General features: G+C 41.5%; 1 long non-coding RNA gene across 3 annotated transcripts; it reads left to right on the forward strand.

Moving 5' to 3' along the window:
* The first annotated feature begins 1,617 nt into the window (after nucleotides 1-1,617).
* On the forward strand, nucleotides 1,618-23,877 carry LOC133442332 (uncharacterized). Of its 3 annotated transcripts, none has more exons than XR_009782545.1 (5): nucleotides 1,687-1,720; nucleotides 1,797-1,897; nucleotides 2,272-2,414; nucleotides 2,527-4,377; nucleotides 22,738-23,877. It is a non-coding gene; the product is annotated as an uncharacterized LOC133442332 (long non-coding RNA). The 3 variants fall into 3 exon arrangements; XR_009782546.1 differs by having other exon boundaries at nucleotides 2,272-2,369; XR_009782547.1 differs by lacking the exon at nucleotides 1,797-1,897 and having other exon boundaries at nucleotides 1,618-1,720.
* The last annotated feature ends 932 nt before the right edge of the window (nucleotides 23,878-24,809 follow it).

A 24,809-nucleotide genomic window follows, 5' to 3' on the forward strand; every position in this document is an offset into this window, starting at 1 on the left:
TATTTATATAGCGTCTATTACAACAGATGTTGTTTCTAGGCGCTTTCCAGAGAACATGGCCCCTGAGCAATTATTACATAATCAATGGCAGGTAAAAACTCCTTTATTGGGAGAAAAGCCTTAAGCCAAACAGTGGCAAGAAAAACTCCCCTTTAGGAGGGAAGAAACCTTGAGCAGGACCTGGATCATAAGGGGTGACCCTCCTGCCGGAGGCCAGACTGGGCAGAGCAGGAAAAGAGACAACAGACTGAGAGATGAAGAACAGAGAAAGGAGAGACACACTCAATGGTTAGTTGGTGCACTACAAGGGTGACTATATAAACAGATGTAGACAGCAGACACTGGGATGGTCAGAGGGTGGGACTGCAGGTCCCACCCTCCTGAGGCTCTGGTCTGCACAGAAGAGAAAAAGGAGGTGTCAGACCAGCACAACAAACTAGAAGAACAATGGAGCGCAATTATGATGTTGAGATACTTCTAATTAATAACTCAGAGTTGTCCATAGTAATGGACAACTCTCAGTAGAGAGTCCATAGAAATGGTGCCTGATAGCAGAAGGCCCATCCTCCAAACCTAAATTTGGATATTCTAGGAGACGCCATCTTATCTGACAGAGATGCTGTGACACACATAAGAGTTGTTCAATTGAGACATCCTAGATCAATCATGAAAAATCAGGTTTATGTAAACAGATTTGTCAAGAGGAACTTTTTAAACTTACTATATCATTGTTGTACAAGGCTCATAAGCACTTTTGATCCAGGCTAATGGAGGGGTTCCATAAGTCAGCTTACTTTTTTCAGCATGAATTACAAGTGACATTAAAACTGTGTCCTTTTAGTTTAGTCAGACTGTGACTATCATCATAAACCATATACAAAAAAAAAAATTTATGATAAAAATAAAAAGGAATCCTGATAATAGCGAAGGGTTTAAAAACGTTTTTTGTGCAAATGCATATACTATGTGTGCAATTGTTGCAGTGATGTGAACTTACACTAAATATAGTTTCTTTGCAGTGTTGCTGGTTTGCTTCTCACTCTGCAGAAAGTCTCTTTTATTAGCAATGTGCTCCCTTTGCTGCATTGGAGCATGTGTGGCTGCACTATAGACATTGCATAGGTACACATACGTTCATTTTCCAGTCAGATGTTCTGTTTTTGTCAGCCGTATGGAGCGGGAGAGCCCATGTGAAGGTTCTTCACAAGTGCATGAATATGAGATTATATGAATATCTTTGTGTGTATTATTCATGTAGCAGAGTTATGAATGGCGTTCACATGTTCTGGGAGCGTTTCTCCTCGGACTGTGTCCACTGTGTTCTCGAAGCTTCTCTCTGAGAGGGAGGGGTAAAAAGAAAAAGAAGAAGCAAGAGTAGGATAGTGAACGAGAGGGAGGTGGTGATGAAGTATGGGGGGGTCAGAGGCAGAAGATGGAAAGATTGAATATATGAGATAGAAGGAGAGAGTGGGAGAGAGATGCAAGCAGAGAAGGACAAATATAGAGAATGGGAGAATGGGAGTAAAGGAGGTAGGGAAATGAGGGAAACAGAGTGGTGGGAGAGACAGAGAGGAGGAGGAGGGGGAGTAGGAAGGGGCTGCTGCATTTTAGTGATAGCACAGAGTGAGGCTGCAGCAGCAGACAGAGAGCGATGAGAGGGGTAGAAATTAGAAGGGAGGCGCAGTGCATTGTCAGAGAGCACGGCAGGATCCTTATCCAGGTAAAACATCAAACAGCCACAAATGAATGAAATACTGAAGGACAGTCGTTTGAATACTAACAGTTTTGCTTCACAGAGACTTGGATGGGCCCCTACGTCCAACATGGCAGCTTTTCTGGATGTCATGGAAGACAGCAATCAACCTGCCAAACTGCTCATCCATCCATGAACTCATGCGTATGTCCATCTTTGTCTCTCTCCATCCATCCACAGTGCACCCTTCATCCATCCATGTGCCTCTGTCTACACATCCTCCCATTCCCTTATTACCCAGCAAGCCCCTTCTTTTGCTTCACTCCATATCTTTCAGTCTTCTCTCTATTCCACCCACACAAGCTCCCTCCTCCATCCTTCTCTTCATCCTCCCTGCTTCCTCTCTCCATCAGTATCTCCTCTGCTGACACTTCCATAGCTCCTGAGGGCATCTCCTCCTTTAATGCACATCATTCTTCTCTAGTTCATCTGTTTCCTTTTCAGTGTCTATCTGTATTTTTTTGTGTTGTTGGGGAGCATTTACAATAGTTTTGTATTTTGTTTGTTTTTTTGTCCAGACTTTCACAACTGTGCACTTGAAGAACCAGCAACCAGCTCTAAGGACAGGGAAAAACAGATGGAACTTGCGCCATAGCCAAAAAGAGACATTTCTCCGGTAAGAAGAGGAAAGACTAAGCCTCCTGCAAGACTAATGAACACAGTGAGCACATTAAAAAAGCAAACAAGAATTTCAAAGCAAGCTTCTGTGTCTGTTGGGTGAAGTGTGACTCTCTCTCTCTGTTCTGTCTTTCTGCTTGACTTTCCATCCACAGGCTGTCCTTCTGTTTGCCTCAGCAAGATGCAAAGCCATCACTCTGGTGCCTGGGATAAAAGGAAACACTGAACGAATCCTGACGTGTTGTTAAAGCAACGAGGGATTTAAGAAAAAAAAATAAGAAAAAAAGAGAAACATTAGCAAGCTTCTGGAAGGAAAAGGGAGGAGAGAGGGGGCAGAATGACTCAGAGCACAACAGTGAGAATATAGTCTATTCTGCATGTGGAGAAGTAGAGGGAGGTAAAGGACCAATTATGAGGATATAAGGGAGAAAATTGCAACTGAGTTGTCATTACACAGAAGAATGACAGGATGAGGTCAGAAGCTGCCATAATAGTAGGCAGTGAGTGAGACAATGACCAAGTGAATCAGCTTGCCAGGGGACGAGAGAAGAGGATGAGTTTCAAAGATAAGTGTTAGCTTTGTCTGAAATCAGCTGAGATAAAGTTCAACAGAGGATTGCTGCAGGCTGGACCGTGACAAAGATCTGCAAAAGGTCAGACTGGCCTGCTTAATGAACAACTGCTTCAACTACTACAGGGGAAAAGGTCCTGAGTAACTGTCACTTCCTGCAGGGAGAGATTACGACTGAAATTTGTATTCGGGAGAAGAAACTTCAAGAAGCCTTACTAAGAAGAGGAAGAGAATCGCAGGAAGGGGTTAAAAAGAAGCCAACAATTGTGTATAAACGTGAATGAAAGGAGGCCAGATTAGATTGAAAATTGAGATACAAGCAAAGCCATTCGGTGAGGGCTGAACCCATGGGGGAAAAAAACTGAACTGATAAAAGAAACATCCGATGCAGATTGATGGAGGACATGGACAATGTATCAGTGACATAAACACACCAAGCAGCATCTTGTTAGATATTGACGCTGACAGACCACTTGACCCTCTTATCACGGACAGTAATGCGGCTCGTTCTCCATTCAATGGGACTCTTACAGAAGACCGAGCAAGATGCGTTGGACGACCTGACATGCTGGAGGCTTTTTCACAAACCGTGCAACTTCTTTAGGAGAGTGGAATGACTAAAGAAAGAAGAGATGGACCTCTTTGTGGAATAGAAAAGAACATCACTATTTAAGAAATCTTTAAAACAAAGACATCAGGATTTTATTATTTTCTGAGAGTGAACAGTGAAGGATTGCACATTGGACTGAAACGCTTCACCTGCTCTGACAGCTGCTCTGCATCATTCTCCAATGAGATGAACATACACACCTGAGGCGTTCATTTTAACTATTGTGTCTTGGACTGACTGGAGCCATTTCTGGTCTCATAACAGGAGATGTGACACATTACAGAGGTTTTTTCTTTTCCCATGGAGGACCTCTCGAGAAGAAATGTGAGCAGGTTCTATGATGAGCAAGATGCCTACTTTGATTCTTTGAATGAATAATGTCAACGTGGTTGTTAATGTCATCGAGGCATTATGTTAGGAACTGCCTGCTCTCCTCCGAACAAATCGACACAACACCAGAGCCTCCATCCAGCTGTGGATAGACCAGCTGCGTGTTTATGTGGGGCAGCGTTTGGTTGCGATTCTATCGAGGATGTGTGATCCTGCACTGAGCTTTTAACCCGGCTGTGTGTGAGTGTATTTTCAGTCACTCAGAACTCTGTTTGCGTGTGTGTGTGTTCCTGGAATCTCCTCACCAGCGACAGAGCTGGACCTGAACAGTAGTGGTGAGAAGGGGGACAGGGAGGGGGAGGAGAAGGAGGAAGAGGAGAAGAGAAAGCTGTTGAAAGAAACCAGCAAGACAAAGAAGAATAAAAAGCTGAAAACATGCTCGGATAAGGAGGAGAAACTGAGGAGACTTTGGCTGCCCCCCTGGTGCAATGTGTGGTGAGTCCACATTTCTTCATGTATGATAAACTTGTGAGTCAGTGTCCTGACGAAGGTGTGCTTGTGCGTATGAGTGTGTGTGCCACCAAGCACCATCATCCCTCAGGAGGTTGGTCAAATGGCCAGTTAACAGGGACAGAGTTCAGGCATTTCAGGATGCAGGTCATGTGATACGGATGAATCCACATGACACTGAGTTTGGGGAGATGTTGTGACATTCTGTGCTCCCGCACGCTGATTCACACTCTTTATTGTAGGTCACATGATAACAATGTCTGTGGGTCACACGACGTCTAGTCAGAGAGCTAAATGAAAACGGGGATCACCATCGTGATTAACAAGATCGTGTCCCCGTCAGAGGACTCATCAAAGCGATCTCTGACTGTGGGACGGTTTTATAATGATTGAGCCCTTTATGTATTTTAGGCATGCACCAGACAGCTGCCACATAAAAACAAGTTATAACCTGTAAATTCACCTCTGTGAAGAGAAGTAATTGTTTTGTTTGGAAAATGTAAAACAGAATGAAAACTACAAATTTGGGATTTCATGAGGCGATACTGGAGGTGAAATGTGTTTTTGACAGAGCCTTTGCCTTTTTGGTGCTTTGGGTTTATGAGGTTTTTCCTTTTTTTCCTTCAAATAAAAGTCAGAGAGTGAAAGATGAAGCTTAAAACTAAAACTCTGAGCTGCTTCTCTAGTCCTTATCCCTCTGTGTCCCTCAAACTTCTTCCCCGACACAGAGAGGGTGCATACTCTCTCTCTCTCGCTGATCTTGCTGCCATGAACTCACTCTCTTTTACAGTAAGGACACACTTGTCTCTTTTCACCCGTCCCTCTGGTTCTTCCTTACGCACAAGCTCATACACCCACCATGAAAACACACACGCAGTAACACGGAGAACGCAGGGCTGCAGCTGAGGAGAAGTGACAGTCGCTTGACGGCCGCTGGCTTTGATATTCCAGCACTGCTGGCCGGCCAAGCTCGTAATGAGGCTCGGGAACATTCAAGTGTCATAAGGGTCTGGCTTCCACACCATAACCACGTAAATCAGTTCAGCACACGTTTGTGTAAAAAAAAAGGGATAAAGGATCCTCCCGTGCTGTAATACTGTATATGGTGACTGGTATTTGCAGCTTGAACCAGGCCAATACAAACACTTATCTTTGTAAAGAATGAACAGACAGTCAATATTAGTGGAAATCAATGACCCAATCAACTCTTCCCTCCCTCCTACATCATTACTGGATGCCAAGCCTCTTGACACATCTCCATAGCACTCCATTTGTTTACCATGTACTTGACATCTTTAGTGTTGTCTTGCTTAACAGAAATCCCAAAGTGTACACTGAACCATGATCGGCGCTAAAGAGGCCAGACTTCCTCAACATGAGATGTGCATCGAATGAGATAAAGTAGACGTCTGCACTGCAGGGAACTGCTGTAAATTCAGGGGCGGATCTACAGGGGGGCAAGGGGGGGCAGCTGCCCCCCCACTCAAGAGCCGTGTCCCCCCCCTGTTTCCCTCCTAATTTTTATTTTTTTTTCCTATTTTTATCCCAATTTTTTCCCCCATTATATCACTCAGTGCTCCTACCTAAGTAACAGTCGTGGGCACTGCCATCCTCTACCAACCCAGTGAGGGCCCTTCTTAACCTGAGGAGTGAACAGGCCACTTCTTTTTACCAGACAGGTTGGGCCTTCTCTGGCCGGACGTAGCGCCTGGAAGGATCACGTTATTCCGGCCAGATCCTCCCCACCCCATCTGGCCCCCGGCTGGCCAGAAGGGGCATGTATAGTATACAAGACTGTTGCATGTTTTTGTGAGGGTAGCTCACATTAGCTACCAAGGGAACACGGGGAGAACATGCAAACTCCACACAGAAAGGCCCTTTCTCCAACCCCACCCAGGGTGTGGGCGCTGAAGTCATGGGAGAACTTAACACGCATTCAGCACCCACAGCGTCCCCGGTGGGAATTGAAACCAGGACCTTCTTGCTGTGAGACGGCTGCGCCACCGTGCCCCCTCCCTCCTAATTTTAATGCTACTCTAACTACTCTGCTCAAAAGCTCCCCAATGCATTGAAATAAGACATGAAATAATAATTTTCTATAAAAGATCATTTTATGTCCCTAAAGTACTTAGTTATGCCCCCCCACGTCTGTGTGACAAACCTCCAGCCGAGCTGCTGTGTGGATGAGAGGAGGCGGCAGCAGTGGAGAGAGCAAACTGGCAAATGTCTGTCGGTTAAATAAGCTTTGACAGCCCACAGGTGATATTTTCATTTATTTTTAAGTTCAAGTCAAGTTAAATTTATTTAACCAAGTTATATTTTTAACCAGGAACCAACTGCCAAAGGCGACTGTTCAGTACGTCTGTAAATCGCCTGTCAAAACAGGTTATCTCTGAATTGTTGGTGTATCACAGCTGGCTCTTAAGTCTCACATGAGACACACGCATTTCAACAAGTTTACATGCTCACGCCACACACGGCTTTCCTCACGCTGAGAAATCATTAACTTCACTGCATAGAAACTCCAACCGCCCATCTTACGAGTAAAAGGCACACTACACTGAAATACACTGCGATACGCTGCAATGCGCTGAGTGCTCACAGCTCAGAGCAGCTGTTTGGAGTAGTGATGCACCGAAATGAAAATTTGTGGCTGAAACCGAAACCGAACATGGAGTTACCAACCTATCGGCCAGTCAGAAAAAAGAATGATTTTGTTGCCAGGCAAGGTTTATCTTTAAGCCTCAAGGAAAGACAACATTTGAAAACAGAAATATTATGTTATTAAAATGTTATTTTTGCTAAAACGGAAGGGGCGACCAAGAGAAGCAAGTAAAAGAAAGGGACAGAAATGAAGAAGACGTGCTAATTGTACATTTTTCCTAAATTCAAACCTCTAATAATATGTCATTTCATAGATCAGTTATATAGCTTCAAAAATCTTTATTTTATCAGCAAATAAAAGTTAGTTGCAACCAGTGGCAGCGCAAAGTTAATGAGTTGCTGGACTGCTGGCTACCGTCACAAAAATTCAAAACATATTGGTGCTAGGGGTTGTTAAACATCAAATAAAAGTTCTGGTTTTCAAACTTTTCATTAGATTGATCGACACTGCAGCCAGTTGTGGTGTTACCCTTGTTAGTGTCTGATGCTTTAATGAAAAAAAGTTGAGTAAGAGTCTGATCTGGCCTGGCTTGAAGTCCGCTTATCTGCTGGTTACCAAGCTGCCACGCCTGCTCACGCAGCCTAGACTGTTGGCTGGGAGTCAGTTTGTGCAACTGCATATTTTTTCTGCGATGATCATCAGATCAATAGTTATCCATATGGACAGTGACCAGAAAGAAAAGAGAAACATAAAAAACAGCAAAAAACTAAAACAAAAGGGAAATATTTGCATAAAATGCTGCCAGTATTATGCTGTTATTATACCATTAAATTCTTTACAATGAACTCAGCCTCCAGCTGAGTTTTATTTGTCTGACTAAAGATTTCATTGCCAGCATTAACATGAACAGAGATGTGTAATTAAGGGTAATAGTGAGATGTTGCCCAACATGCAAGAAAGGTCATCTGCCAGTCTCAGCCCAGACGTGATGAAAGCAGGAAACCGGGATGTCACAATATCAATTCACTGGCAACAAACCGCAAACCAGAAATATATAAGCTTGCGGTAAATCCTACAGGGTGAAGAAGATTTGAGGTTGTCGTTGTCGAAAGAAATTAGCCAAAACTCCAGTCCAAGAAAGATATAAGGTTTATGCTGATAACGAGTATTGTCTCGTTCACACTGAGTTCTTTGTCATTTTTAGATCAATTGAAATGTAATTATAAGATAAATCAATCATGGAAACTGAGTTTTAATTTGAGCAAAAGCTTCAGAATAAGGTTTTCAAATGAACAGAACTTGAAATTGAATGACCTGATGAGTTGTTTATTTTTGATGAGAAACAGCTGTCAGTCTTGTGGTACTATTGATGTGATGGTTTCATTTGCATCTCTAGTCATTTAAGAAGTAGAAAAATCTCTGCATTGTGAGTTGCTCGTTCACAGCATCAGTTTCAGCCATGAAATTCAGCTCAAACGTGAGGGCAGACTGTGTTGAAAAGTGAATGTGTGATATAAGTCTTTGCCAGAGTGACTGCAGTAAGTATACAGATGTATTTACACACACGTGATAAAAAGTATATACCGTATTTTCGCGACCATATGGCGCACTGTGTGGAAAGGCGCACCCTCAGTTTTGTGTGTAATTTTTGGTTTTAAAACACACATATGGCGCACCGACCCAAAAGGCGCCGTCTCTGTAGACGGAGCTGCACACACGCGCGCTGCAGAACACACACGCGCTAAAAACAGAGCGGAAGCAAAACTTAGTTTGATATTTTATTTCACTTTTCACATCATTCAAACCCTTCAAAGGTTCATATTCTGTTTCTGCATTAAAGAATTTAAAAAAACCACCGGGGCGCTGCACATAAACCTGTCTCAGCCACCCGATCATCTCCTCATCCATCCAGCCCTTTTCATTTCACTCTGGCTGGAAAAGTCTGTTTAGGCAACGCCTTTCTTTTAAAAATCACCATAGCCGGCAGTTTCTGTCCATCAGCGTGGCAGCCAAGCACAAGACTAAATAAACTTTTCATACCCCGTTGTGCTGCGGATCCCGACCGCGGCGGTCCCCGGTCCCGCTCCGCTCCGTCCCCCCCCGCGCTGGACCGGGTCCGCTCCCCGTCTGCTCCCTCGCGCTGGACCGGGTCCCGGTCCCGGTCCGCCCCCCCCACCCCGCGCTGGTCCCGCGGCGGTCCCGGGTCCCGCGTCCCGGGACCGCCGCGCTGGTCCTCCTCCGCTCCGCCGCGCTGGACCCGCTCACACACGCGCTGTCGGGGAGCCGGTACCGGGGTTTGTATCCGACACGAGCTCCGCTGATTCAGCTGCGCCAGTCCGAATTTCCAGACCTGGAATCAGCTTCTTGATCATCATCCCTTCATCCAGCCCCCCCTTTTCATTCGTCCTTATAATGACTCCGGCTGGAAACGTCTTATGCAAAGTTTTTCTTTTAAAAATCCCCATAGGTTTCTGTCCATCAGCTGCGCCAGTCCAGCACCACATACATGAGAATCTGTGTGTCGCGCCGCGAATACACACCCGCGCATGTCGGGATCCGGTACCGGGTTTATAACCGACAGATTTGGCTGCAAATCTCGGAGTGTGAAGCTGATCTGACCTGAGACAGACCCCAGAAATCTCTGCTCGCAAAGCTGCCGGGAACCAGGTCGATCGGACCGCTTTGGGAACCAGGAAGTCGGCTGCAGCAGCGCGCATCACGAGGCTTTAACCTTTAACGTGTGCTTATTTAAATAGAGCGGAGCAAAACTTAGTTTGATTGTATTTTATTTCACTTTACACATCAAGCAAATCCTTAAAAGTCTTTATCATCTGTTTACGCATTAAACAGCTCAGTGGAGTCTCATTCACGTCGTAACTCACGGGGGCTTCACCCGCCCCCTTCTCCCTTTACCGTTCTCATGGTGGCCGGCCTCACATTACCGTAATTCAGGTAATAGACACGGCGCACCGTTTCTTAAGGCGCCCGGCACATTTAAAAAAAAAAAAAAAAAAAAAAAAAAAAAAAATGTGCGCCTTATGGTCGCGAAAATACGGTATATGTGATAAAGTATCAGTTAAAGAGCAGAAAAAGTCCATTAGAGTATTATGCAGGTGCATGCAGCTGGACGTGTCATGAAACGCCTGTGCATATACTCCACATCCAATCACATCCAGCCATCTTCAGAACACAGATCTGTATTTACATTTAAATGGAAAACTGTTATTAAAGACAGGGCATCGGGTCCTTAAACAAAATTAGATTTTAGGTCCCCCTATTACAGCCAATATTGATTGTTGATCATTCACACACCTACAATAAACTCAAAGCAGCTCTGGCATTGTTGTTTACGGCAAGACATGTCTTTACACAGGTATGTATTACACTTTGTGAAATGATGCTGATGCTGTATTTCCAAAAGTAAAATAATCAGAAACAGAAGTAATACCAATGCAATAATAATACGAATGATTGACAGAAGATTGGCCTGGGTTTGATTTACACAACGTTCCAACATTTTGGTTTCAAAAAAGTGCAACAGCAATGTGCAACAATACGTTGTAGTGCAAGAACAATGAGAGTCGATCAGAGTCAGCTGGCTTCTGTTAAATGTGAGACACCCACTTAATCATTCATCGCTGAGGACGGCTGTAAGCTGAAACGCGTCCGATTCTCTGCTGCTGTGCAGTGATTTAACTATGCATTAAAAGTTTTGTACTTACAGTGAGTGCTGTCGGATTTTGATTTTTTGAGTAAAAGAACTATAACAATGTGCAACAACAAATTAAGCTTAAACATGAAAGAACAACAACACTTTTTTCTCTCCCCCACTGGGGGAGAAAAAAACATTCCTTTGCTCTGTGAATGTATGACTGAGAGGGGCAGAAATGAGACTTAAGACAGGTTTGTTGTTGTTGTTTTGGTGTATGGACGACAGCAACTGGTTTTTAGTTGCTAGTTTAGTTAATAAAATTCCTGTCTGAGACCAACCGCTCTTCCTCCTGCTAAAGTCTGGTCGGAAGCTACATTGATTTTGCGCATTTATAGGCTATTTTTGTTTTAAATGACTTGGCTAGAAGTCATCCGCCACCCCAAAGTTGAGAATAGGGCTTGGTCGTCTTGACGTCATCACCTGACGGAGCCGCCACATTGGAAGCTACCTTAGCTGCTCTTCGGACCACTGCGCACTGTGTACAGACGTGCTCCCTCTTCGTTTTGTCTTAGCCTACCAGTACTTGTAATCGTTACTTTACGTTATTCTGTAAACTAGGAATGGGTGATATTTTACCGTTCACGATATACCGTCAAAAAAATTCCTCACGGTAAGAATTTGTCATCTCGCGATAAAAACGATAAATTCCCCTTGATGACGTTTTTGTGTAAAGCTGATTTTTGGAAGGAAGGAAGGAAGGAAGGAAGGAAGGAAGGAAGGAAGGAAGGAAGGAAGGAAGGAAGGAAGAAAGAGTCATGCTTATCGTCATTTTTATCGTTATCGGGATAAAAGCCAGAAATTATCGTGATACATTTTTTAGTCCATACCGCCCATCCCTACTGTAAACCATGGTAACCCGTTGCTGTGTTGTGGCGTGCAGCAGCTCCACACATAACAGACGTGAGGAAAAGGTTGCTAATGGTTTAACTTTTCACCACTTTCCTGCTCGGAGGCAGAACCACGGAGGCCAAGTATCTGAGATAACAAAGAGTCGTCGGCTCGCTTGGATCGCAGCTGTACGACAACCAAAAATAACCTTCCACAGTAAACCACAAACAAACACTCACAAAGACCTGGGTCGGATCATTCACACGGGTTTTATTCCCACTTCTCGAGCTAAACGCAGTTGCTGGCCAGCTCTCTGCGGTGCGATTAATCCCAATCTTCAGATAAAACTAGTTTGTTAAGGAAAAAATATTAACTATTTGTAGCTGCAGAGGAAAAAAATAATCCCACGAGGAAAACAAAAAATATTGCTCCCGCCTCGGAGCCTCTTCCGCATAATACAGCGGTCAAAAAAAAAGAAAAGAAAAAAGTAAAGCAATACAAAACATGTACTGTATGTTGTACTATTATACTAATTTATTGAAACACATGGTGAGTCAAACATTTACCAAAGCTGCTGCCAAACACTCGCAAACAAGGTAGCCGAAGACGTCGGTTGTGCAGAACTGTGGCAGTAAATCCTCCTCGGAGCTCCACTCTTTAGAAGGGATTTCATATGGATCCAAACCGTTAATAATCATTATCCCTGGCTTCCTTGTTTAAGGTATCCCGGTAAATTCCAGTTCCTTTCCGGCATTTTAACATCTTTTTTTTGCGTTCCGTCATGATGCAAACATACCTTCATCTTGGCATTTTTTCTCCTTTTCCTCGTTCTTCCTCTTTCTTTTCTCTGCCTCTGATGGATATGTCCTTTTTTCCGACATTGTACCGACCCGTGTTTTGGGTACGCAGTGCATGTCCGGAGGCGGGAGCGGCGTTACGCTTTCTTTTTTTCTTGCCAGGCAGGAGGCACCGGTGCAGCTTTAGCTACAGAGGCAGTAAGAGTCACTAGGTCGACATCAGCAGAAACTGTGTTGTTGTACAATAATATATCTTCGATCATATCGAAATCATTATTTATGCATGGAAAAAATAAAAGATTAATTACTTTTACTTATGCCGCTTTCCATTTGTCCTCGGAAGTGGGGATTTCCTAGTTCCTAGTCGAAATTTTCAACTGGAACGCCCCTCGAAGTGGGATTTCCCAGTGGAGAGTCTTCACCACCCCCGAGTTCACATCCAAGATGGCTGCCCCGGTTGTAAACAGTATAAGAGAGCTCTGTAAAAATTCGTAGCACTTCATTCTAGTTTTGGTCACACTAAATCAGTCGTATACAAGTATTGTTCGGCATATATATACTGCTATAGTGTAATTTACATTTTTTATGTGGTATATGCGAACTACAAACTTGTTTACCTACTTTGTAACTGGAACGCTGATAACTCGGCTGTGACGTCATTCCCAGTTCCGAGTTCCGACTTCCGAGGTAAATGGAACGCAATATTATTTTTTAAATTGCTCTTGGGGGCCCCCTAGTGGCCTTAGGGTCCAAAGCCGGCGCTTAGTTCGCTTATGACTGCTCGCTCTGTTAAAGATCAATATTACACTGGTTCTTACGTAGAAACAAGATATGGGATACTTACCTTTAGTAGCCTACGCATGGAAGTAAAAAAAAAAGTCATATATCCCTTGATGTTTAATTTCATTATAACAAGTTTAAATAATTTATTTTAGTAAAGGAAAGTCTGTCTATCTTTCTATCTATCTATCTATCTATCTATCTATCTATCTATCTATCTATCTATCTATCTATCTATCTATCTATCTATCTATCTATCTATCTATCTATCTATCTATCTACCTCTCTCTCTCTCTCTCTCTCTCTCTCTCTCTCTCTCTCTCTCTCGTATATATATATATATATATATATATATATATATATATATATATATATATATATATATATATATATATATATATATATAGCTATATATATATATATGAGCAAACACATACACAAACAGGCTAAACTATGATTGGCAGAGATGGCTAGGCAAAATGTGCTGCCAGCTCTGTCAGAGCCATCAGTTCCAGCTGCAGCATTGAAGTCTTCGACAGCAAACAGGACTCGTCAAGGCTATTGGGATGTCTTTTCATGTCTTGTCAGTCTGTATAAATTCAAGTGCCCCTTAAAGTGTCAGTTCATGTCAATAATGATAATTCAAGCACAATCCAGACTTAGTGCTTGATGAGATGGTTGAAATAAAATCAGGTCAGCTCCTTTTGAAACACTTGATCACAGGACTTTGTCCCCTTAGCACAGTGAATAAATGCAATTTTTGGTCCATGCCAATATATATCACATTATCTTTGTCCCAATATACAACTAGTTTCATGTAGGCTACAGTGATTTGAAGAGCAACTGTCATAGCACTGTAGCATACTTCTGTAAAGCTCTCCATCGCTAAAACCTCTCCATCGTTAAACCATCGCATTCTGTGACACGGCCATCGCATACATCGTGTTGAATTCAACTAAAAATGCAGCATTTAAGGTACAGTATCAAATTAAAACTTAGCATAGTTAGTCACATGCTAAGCAACAGTGCAACTGTCAAACAAACCTTCAGAAAACATAGCATTTTATAAAACATGTAAAAATAACAACAAAAAAAAACAAGAATGTGCAGCAAAAAGAAAACACACATGATAGGATTTTTTAAGATGAGGCTGAAAGGGAAGAGAAAAGGAAATTAACAGGATGAGGAGGAGGGAATGTTTTTGTTTTTTCTGATTTTCCTTTGTTCTGTTACACTTTTATCTTTGAAATTGTATCTTTTTCTGTCACTGCAGAGATACTGTAGGCTACTTGTGAGCAGAATGAATGCTTAAACAAAAAGGTCTAATATTATGCTTCTCCTGACTTTCAAAAGTTCAAAATTGACCTAAACTGTAATATAATCCGTTTTCTGGCTGATGGCTGTCTAGCCATCATTTTAAGAGGTGCATAACTTATTAAGCAGTTAATAAAAGTTAAAAAATTATTTTAGATTTATTTAGATTTATTTTTATGTGTCCTGTAGGGAGATTTGTCTTCACTTGCAGTACATTTCATCAACCCCAACAATAAATAAATGACATACATAACAAAGACAACTTAAATGACAGCACAACAGTAGCAGATCATTGGGGCCTGCTTTTTAGGGCAGCTAAGATTGCAGGGATCAGACTTTTCCCTAGCCGAGTCCTCTTAAACTTTTGGAAGAGTGCTCATACCTGGAGCTCATAATTCTTTACTTTCCTTTTCCAAAACAGTTTTCTGTTCACTCAAATAGAATCTGCATGTACAGATTGATCCTTTAAACTCCAACATCAACCCAGCGTAGGGCTGCACGATTAATCGTTAAAAAATTGCGATCTCGATTCATGCTTGAACGCGATCTCATTTCCAAATGACGACGATTTAAAAAAAAAAAAAAAAAAAAAAATGTTTTTTTTTTTTTTTTTTTTTTTTTTAAAGATGGCTGCATAAAAAAAGGACTAGGCCTATGTTCTAGGTTGTTGTAGTCCTGTCATGGTCAACTATCATGTTGTCATGTTTGTTATATTTTGTTAATGATTGTGGATTACATTTGGAGAAACATCTACCTTCCTCATCACCTGACACATATTGCACATAAATATTGTTAAAATTGTTATTGTTAAAATTATTTAAAGACAAGAGAGATGTTTATTGTTTTTATGTTCAATGTCAGCTGTTACAGCAAAAAGCAGCCAGAGGAATAATTTGTTGCCTCAGAACTACAGGATCTGTTACAAGTTCCCTTTCTGAAAGGGTGTTCAACTCAGGGAGGAACAAATATTGTTCAAAATTGTTATTATTGTTTAAATTATTCAAAGGTTTGTGTAAAGAAGACAAGAGATGTTTATTGTTATTATATTTTTGTTCAGCTGTTGCAAAGTTAAAGTAATAAGTGCAATAAATTTTATATTGGAAAAAAATCGTGAGAGAATCGCGATCTCAATTCTAAGCAAAAAAATCGTGATTCTCATTTTGTCCAGAATCGTGCAGCCCTAACCCAGCGCATATACAGTATGTATCCCTACATAGGGACAGCCCTGAATCCTCTATGTCCGTTACTTGGCAATAATGTGTCCAATTGGTTTAAGGAGGTAACCAATATCAGCAGACTGAGTGGGGAGCAGAGTGGAAATGAAGGCGAAGCACAGTACTCATCATACCACACATACAATTAAAGTTTTAGGCTGCGTGATCTACCGGACCCAGAGAGTTTTGGAGAGGTAATAAAAGTGAATAACTATTGTGCCACTTGTGCCATTACCCTTTGAAATCTGTATAACTTTAGTTTGCAATCCTGTGATCCATCTTCCACAGCTTTTGCAAGACTCCAATCAAAGGTAGACTTCAAACATTTCACAGTTATTTCAAATACCAGCACAGAGCTGCATAACAGCATCATATTCATGCCGGTGGAGTACTCTCCTTGTTGAGCTTCAGCCTTTGATGTCTTGCTTACTCCTCTCAGACTGTGCATCATTCTCCAGCAAGCTCCACCAACTATCTCAGTAGACCATCATTAATAATACATAAAGCCAACTATTTTATTCATGAAGCTTGTTACGCTACACATCTTAACCTGCAAAATAATCCTTCAGTAAAATGAAAACTTCCTGTCTCGGCTGCAGCTGTTCAGAAAATGCTGAAATGTATCTATAAGAAAAATAGTTGGAAAAAAAAGGATCCCTTCTAACTCACAGAGATTTACAGGGATTTAAAATATGCATCAGACAAGACTCAATCCATCCATTTAAGATATTTTCCATGAGATTCTTGGCAGTGATGTGCAATGTGACCTCAAAGACACGGTCCCAGAGTAATGGACACCGCACCATATGAAGTGAATTCAGACCACATATAATTTAAGAAAGGTATCTATTAGCACCAGCTATGATGAATAATCTGCAAGTTCAAAGTAAACCAGTGGTAGATTCCCCAGTGCTACAGCAAATTTGTGCTGCACTGCAAAGACTGACCTCATTGTTTAGTTTAAGACTATGTCAGAATCCTTGCAATGTGTGAAATGCAGGCAATAATATGCAGAATAAGAAGCAGAAGCAGAAGTTTTGATCATTTTACAAAGGCTTTCATAACATATTCCTGACTATTCTTGTGCAATGGTTCCATTGCATGAAAAGAAAAGCTGAACCAATTGATAACGCTGAACCTGTTTAGGTTTTTGGTTACTTAGATAAGAGAGGGGGAAAAAAAGTATGAGTTAATCAAATGGGATTTTTCTTGCTCTTTGTTACAGCGATGAAGACAAGTAGAGGTTTTAATATACTGTATGCATTCAAATATTAATTAGAACTGACGAAACGCTTGAGTTGTTGCAGTTCATTATGATGTGTGTTCTTAAATGAAGGGAGAGGAAAAGAGGTAAGACAAAGTGAAAGAGAAAGGCAATGCACTCCTTAATATCTTGATATACATTTGAAGTGGCAGCTGTCTGATGTCTTAGCTTATGACTGTAGGGGAGAATTCTGTAGTCATAATGCCGCTTAAAATCAGAAAAAGTGACTTATAATACTTCAACTGTTTTTATAGATATAAATTGTTGCATTTCAGGCCTGCAGCTGATCTGGTAAAAAAGTTGAGGAATAGTAACGCCTTTAGGTCTTTCTATTTTTTTCCCTTCTCATCAAATTTAAAAGTTATTCTGTCATTAAAACGATAACAAGAAATGAAGCATTTCAGTTGTTACTTTGCATCATTCTTCCTGCAATCACACCTGAAAGTGTGCAAAAGTACAGGGTGTTCACTTTCACACTTACCTTCTTAAAACTGTCAATGCATTCTTTCTGGAATCAGGTCAGATAAGCCAGTCCAGTCCCCAAACCGTCTTCTTCCTTAGTCAAGACACTATACATGTTTCAATTGTGTGATGGTCCATTTCCGATGTCTCTGAGCCCAGGGACAGGAGCTCAATACTAGCCCTGTAACATAAGGCTTCTCTTTCATACTGTAATTTTTTGGAAACCATTTGTGAATGTAACTCTGTACTACAGTGCTTGAACAAGGTTTCACAAAATTACATAATTTCCCGGATATGCTTTGGTTATATTAGCTGTTGAGAAATCCCAGTTCTTGAGCCTGAGGACAAATTAAGTCATCAATGTCATGCTTCAGTTACTTGGAAAATTAAGTAGGAGACACGAAACAAATGATTGGCGGGGCGTTTTCTCCGACACCCCCCCGGGTCGATTCTTTTCTGCAGTTTATGGCTTTGATTTTTAAGGTAAACCATGCATTCCCTCGAAGTGGGTTGGAAACAATTGTGTTACACTTCTGAATGGTAAAACTGCATCGGATGATTGTGCTGTGTGCTACGTACAAAGGCACGCATGCGAAAACATAGAGACACACTCAAGCTTGTACAAGAGCTCAGGGGCATGACAAGGGGGGGGGGGGACTGGAAGATAAATCGATAAAGTATTGACTATATTTCCGCATGCTTTTGACTTTCATTCTAGTTTAGTCATTGATTTTACAAAGTACAGGGATCATTTTATGGAGATTGCTGATCATTTTGCTAAAACACCACCTTTCAATGATCTATATTTATCTGGAAGGAAGTGATTACTGACAAATTGGAAGAGGTAAATGACCAGTGCACTCCATTATGGGTTGTTCACTGCTCTAGGCATCTCACACATATACACATGCACCCTTGAACTAAACCCCCCCTTTGCCCACATGCTCTCAAACTGTGTAAGAGGACTGAAAGATAATTGCCTTACCAGCACCCAGCCACATCCATTTTTAGTGTTCATCTGCATTAATGCTCAGAGGCAAAGAATAAAGTGGAAGAAATGGGTGCAGAAATAAAACTGGTAAGGCACTTACTAGCACAGACTACAGAGTTTGGTTCATTTTAATACAAGCTCCAACAGAAAACAAACAAATCCTTATTAAATGTGTTACACAACTGGGAATATGCACAAAAACACTAACATTTTCAATTAGTGCATTTACAGTAACAATACCCCTGCTTTTATGATGGTGGGCACACCTGATGATGATCAATCAATGAGTTGCATTTGACTTGCAGGATCCGACTGTTATTTTCTTAATTCATGTGGAAGCAGTATATACCTGTATATTGCACACATAAAACTGAACCAAAGAGCTCCCAGCCAAGTTTCAGTGGGTGTGAGAATGTGTTGATCAAAGAAGAGGCCGAGCGCCACCGTAAACTGCAAAGAGGGCTGACACAGCAAACTGCTGAGTCGACTATAAACAAAAGTCACATGATTAATTAACCTCTCCGAAAGTCTTCTTTTCATGTGCATGGCTGTGTTAGATGTCCCTTTCCACGGAACACTTTGAACATTTGTTGATTCATCATGGGTTATACTCTCTTTGCTGAAGAAGCAGATGCTGAAAACACTGAAAAAAGAATTTACATTTCTTGTTTTGAATTTTCATTTAAACCCTATTTAATACTAACATTGGCCCAAACCTGTTTGGTCCAGTGTCTGCATCAATAGGCGCCATTAAGTAAAAACCTGGCAGAAGATGTGTTAAGAAAAAAGTCTATAGATAGAGTCTATATCACCTCATGGTTAATGTGGATGTGCTGTGTTCAGGTAAAGCCATGCGAAAAACTCAGCAGCCCCTTTTTTAATCAATTTTTTCAGCAACTTTACATCAAAGTCAGGGTATGCAACCAGACCAAAAAAAATTAAAAAATCCAGGGGCTACGACTCAGACCTCACAGGCCTCACTGAGTATATTAAATGTTTAAAGTCCATGACAGCAGAATTAGCATTGGACTGAATAGATCCAGTGTGTTTAGAAGGGTTGCCAGGAGAAATCCTCTTCTGTCTTAGAAGAACATGGAAGCATGACTGATTTAGACTCACAAACGTGCATCTAACAAACCACAATAATTCTAAAACAATGTCCTATGGACAGATGGAGACCATGGCCGAGTTGTTTGGTCTTTATACCCAGTGCTATGTGTGGCAAAAATCCAGACACAGCATTTCAGCAGAAGTGGCCGGGGAGAGGGAAGTCTGGGCTTCCCTGCTTAGGCTACTGTGGAAGAAGATGGATGGATGGATGGATGGATGGATGGATGGATGGATGGATGGATGGATGGATGGATGGATGGATGGATGGATGGATGGATGGATGGATGGATGGATGGATGGATGGAGAAGTAAAAGAAAAGAAGAAAAAGAAGGTTTTGGAAAGGCCAAGCCATAGTTCTGACTTCAAACTAACTGATGGGACCTTAAAGGAGACCTATTATGGCATCTAATACCTATTTTTAACAGGCCTTGAATGTCTTAAAAACAAGCTTTTGATTTTTTTGCTAAATAAATTAGAAATTCAGCCTCTGAGCCATGTCTTTATCTTCCCATTCTCTAACCTCATTATCTATGTGGGATTCTGAGTGGGCGGGGAGGCTATGATAATGAGGCTCTGTGCTGATTGGCTACCTGAATGACGTGTAGCAGGGGAGGGCACAAAGCATCGCTTGTGTTGGTTTTTACAACCAACAACAGAGCAATTCGCATGTCTAGCTCGAACAGACGCCATCACGATACACCGCTACGAAAAAACGGCGGAAGCTCCGGCCAGCGGAGTTGTTGTTCTTGTTCCGGCCAGAGTTAGTTGTGGGCGTGGTTTCACACATCGCTCCCGTGGTTATGTTACGACGGGAGGAGAATCTGAACGGCTCGTAGAAGCCACATGACACTGGATGGCAGGCAAATTCTGCAGACACTGCAGAATTTGGTTGCTTTCCTCCTTCTCTGAGTTGGCAGGCTGAGGGGAGACCACTTTATATATGTTAAAGCAAGAAAAAATGTGTTTTTCATAATAGGTCCCCTTTAAAAGCAACCCTGGTTGTTAAGACTTGTAGGCCCTAATAAGCCACACTTGTTCTCTTATACTAAAATATGTTGTTAGAAACACATAAAATAATGTAATTGCTTTAAAAATCTACAATGTTTATTACATATTTTGACCTGCGGGAGGCGCCATGTTTTACCTGCGCAATGCACTCTGGGGGCGATGACGTAGTTCGGTTGCTCTGGTAAGATAAGCCGCGTTTGTTTAACTGCGACAGGTGTGTAAAACATAGATGAGCAGCACTCTCCCGGTCGTGGAGGCTGACGAGGGCAGCCCATAAGACGTCTCGGTTGAGGCAAACTGGCTCAAAGTTCTTGTGTGCTGTGATGCACGGGAGATCTGCAAAAATGATCAAAGTCGTGCACATCTTATCAGTGCATTAAACTGTATATCCTAATGCAGTGGCGCCGCCAGCCGGAATCCTGTACGCACTGTGCGTACCCTTTTTTGAACGATTTATGTATTTATTTTTGGTACGTGCTGGGTCCACCGTTTGATGTTACCATGACAGACAAGAGGCTGAGTGGACTTGCCCGGGAGTTTGACGAAACGGGGAGGCGCAGACTTCGCTTCAAATAGGCAAGAACATCATTATTTAATTTAATAACTATTCTGATCATTTTGGTGGAGCCACATCTGGCTGGAGTTTGTATCTGCTAGTAGAAACGTGTGGTCGGTTAGCCTATGAGTTTTATGGTGTTTTTATAGTTGTATAGTAACTAGTGCTGTACTCTTTTTATTTTTTTACTTGCGCCGTCACCTTAATGTTTATGTTTGCATCTGTGTGGAGGTGCGCATAATAATGTCACCATATCTGTAATGCGCCATGCGCACGTTATCCAATTTGTCACTACAAAGTTTTGTTTGAGGAAAAAAGATCTTTAAAATACTTATTGAACTCTGAATAGCCAACCAACCTATCCTCTCCCTAATGGATAGTCTAATATTCAGGCCGAGTGGGACCCTGAAATTAGCCGTATAGAGCAGTGGACGGACTGTTTCTGTGCCTACTACGAAATTGAATCCTGGCGGCGCCACTGTCCTAATGATTTATAAAGCATAGGACAGGGGTGGATGCTAATAATCACCAAAATTATTGATATTGGAATACGTTTTATCACACAATAGCTTAAAGTGAACAGCTGCTGACAAAAACATGAGCTCTTGACAACAAACGCTCTCCTTCTCTGTTGGCATCGAGACGCAGTTGCTGCACAGACACCAACAATTTTGTCCCACTCTTGCCTCATCCCATTTTCTTTCTTGGTCTTCATTTGGCTCGTTTTGAGATATGTTTTCAGTGTTGTCCTCCTCCTTGACCTTGCGCTCGGGTTCAAATTGAAATGGCTGAACAGATGACATGTTTATCCTCTGGATTACCTCGTTGAACAGTCACAACAGCGTACGGGGGCCAGCAGGTGCAACCGACTGACGTCATTACCCAGAGTGCATTGCGGTGTAAACAACAATGGCGACCTACGAGTTAAATTATATTTTCAAATTTTATAAAAACGAAGACATCAAAAAGGTTTTTTATATCACATTGTTATAATTGATACCAACATTTATCTTTTAAGACCTACATGTCTTAATAGCCAGGGTTCCCTTTAAGGAGCTAAATGTATGAGTGAGCAAACTTCTTCCAAAAAGACACCAGAGCCTGTAATACAGGAAATAACTACTTCAAGTTACTGATACATACATACATACATACATACATACATACATACATTCTTTTTTCTTTTTGGCTTAATTTTTGTTTAATAATTAATGGCACTATGAAAAAGGTTATACCATCTGGTTTATCTGAGGTTGCATATGTTGCAAGGACTACTTTTATCAGACAATTTTACATGCAAACAACCAAAAACAAAACAAAAAACCTATCCAAACATACAGTAGGTTTAAAAGAGGGTGTACCAACCTTTGCTGTGATTGTACATGCTAGAAGGCCATAATAAAAAAAACCTTCATATCTAACTATTTTCAACTGAGTTGGGTCTTGACACCAAAATCATTTTGATACATTTACCCACTTTTTTAATCCTACTTAACATCAACTTTTTGTGCAAATAGGGTCAGATGGAGGCTAAAACCCAAAACTCATTTCATTCTTCATTTATTTTCAACATTTTTTACACTTCCAATTAATATCAAATGTCCAAATGCTTGAAAGAAACGTTGATATGTCTGCGAGTGTCTGTTTGAGAAAACTAATACGTGCCAGAATTAATCATTTGTATTATTTTTTTCTCCTCTCAGGCGTCGCGCTCTGTGGGGGTGGGGTTCTGTGATGGTAACCATGGTCCCGGGCAGCCGCTATGTCTGCAGCACTCATGCAAGAGAGGATGACTCTACTAATGACCGGGAGGAGAGAATTTTAGCCGTGCTGGGCATCATTGGAACCATCCTCAATCTTTTAGTGGTGATATTTGTTTACATTTATACCTCCGTCACTTAACCTTTTTTGCAAGACGTAATAAGAGACTTTCAGAGCTCACATTTCTTTACACCGCCACCCTTCCTCTTGAAGGATTTATATACTTTGAAGTTTGCATACCGAATAAGCACAGCGGATCTTTGGGAGTGTGTTCAACTGGACATCAGATGCATTTCTCCACACCTGTACTACTGCCACTTCCTCTGCAGAGGTGAAATCATCTGAACTTCCAAAACTGTTCATATTAAACTGCACCTTCACATTTCGTAACATATTTCCACAAACCCAACACCTGCTGACAGCAAAAGCCAAGCCTCTGCATGTGCATCACCCCGTATATGTTGGATAATATCTAGTGACTTCTGAGACAGCTGGAGTTGAGCTCTTGTCGTATTTGCCTGTAAAGCGTTCTCGACTGTCTTACACAACTTTGAGATTTGACATGCACTGCCAGCTAAATTTGTCACGGTGGTCAAACCAACAAGACAGCTTTGAGCCATTCAGAATAATTTAGCCAATTAGGTGCGGGGATTTACCCTATTTAAACTTTTATTATGGACCAAAATATGCAAGTAACTCAAGAGAATTATCAGCAGGCACATCACTTACAGTAGGAGTACCTGGGAAGCTACTTGAGTAGATTTTTGTGGTAAGGAGAATCCTTGCAAGTGTTTTACATGGAATTGAAGTGCCCATACCTGAGCACACCGGAGGAGAGATTCCTGGCTGTGCTCGGAGTCATTGGCATCGTACTGAACCTCCTGCTGCTTCTCTTTGTCTATTTATACACCTCCATCTGATGAGGTGTCTTCAAGTTCTTCATATGGCAAGTTATTAGATAATTGCAACCCTACCAGTCCCAATCATCATATACTATTGGAGCTTCTTTTGCCACACAAGGCGGCGATTGCATTGCAACTTGGGCTGACTTTTTTTTTTTTTTTTTTTTTTATTGTTTATTTCGAACACATAAGGGAAAAATATAAATTCAAATTCAAAACATACAGAAAAAAACGACAACAAAAACGTAATACAAACAGGGAAAAAAAAAACAGTGTTAAGGTTAAGGTTACGCTGTAAACTGCTGGGTGGGATCGGTGCCTGATTGTGTAACAACAGACCAGAGCCGAGAAGTAGAAGTTGAGACAATTTGGAGGTAAGACAAGGGATATGCAAGTTTTAGAAAAGAATAAGACTACTTTATAGAAGGAATACACTTAATATAATGCACTTTTATGTATATATTTGTCCTCCACAATTGGTGTTTTTAAATACAATAATGTATGTGTGTGCAATAAGCTAAATATGTAATCTTGTACTGCTTCAATGAAAACTGTCTTTGACCAACACAACAGTAAATGCTGCCATTTTTGATAGTGAAAAAGAGATTAAAATGGGTGGTGTTGATATTTCAGTTTGTGGAGAAGCTTTGCACTTTAGCAAAGATCCCTTTCCGTGTGGCAGGTGCCACAAAGTAATGGTGTGTTATTTTCTGTTGTCATGTTTGTTTAAATGGATATGGGAGCCAGCCATAGAGCAGGATCTGCGAGAGCAATCCCTGAAATTGAGAGAGTTTTATACAAATAGAGAGAGTGCACTTTTGCAATACAACCCAAACAGTTATTACGAGGAGTTTAAAGAGGAACAGAGTGCATTGTCTAAAAAAGGAGGACAGAAAAACTTTCTAAAAAGCCTCACCATCTGTGTCGCAGCTCACAATGGCAAAAAGAACTCCTTGGAATGTGGTTACATGTCCACTGGAGCCGCACGTCTACATGGATATTACTTTACATGTCAGCCCTGTCTCTCTACTGGAGAAGCAGAACTAAATGCAGATGACAAGCGTGCAGGAAGGACTGGGCTGAATCTGCACTTCTTCCTCATCATTCTCTTC

The sequence above is a fragment of the Cololabis saira genome, chromosome 4 (assembly GCF_033807715.1).
Source record: "Cololabis saira isolate AMF1-May2022 chromosome 4, fColSai1.1, whole genome shotgun sequence".
Classification (NCBI taxonomy): domain Eukaryota; kingdom Metazoa; phylum Chordata; class Actinopteri; order Beloniformes; family Belonidae; genus Cololabis; species Cololabis saira.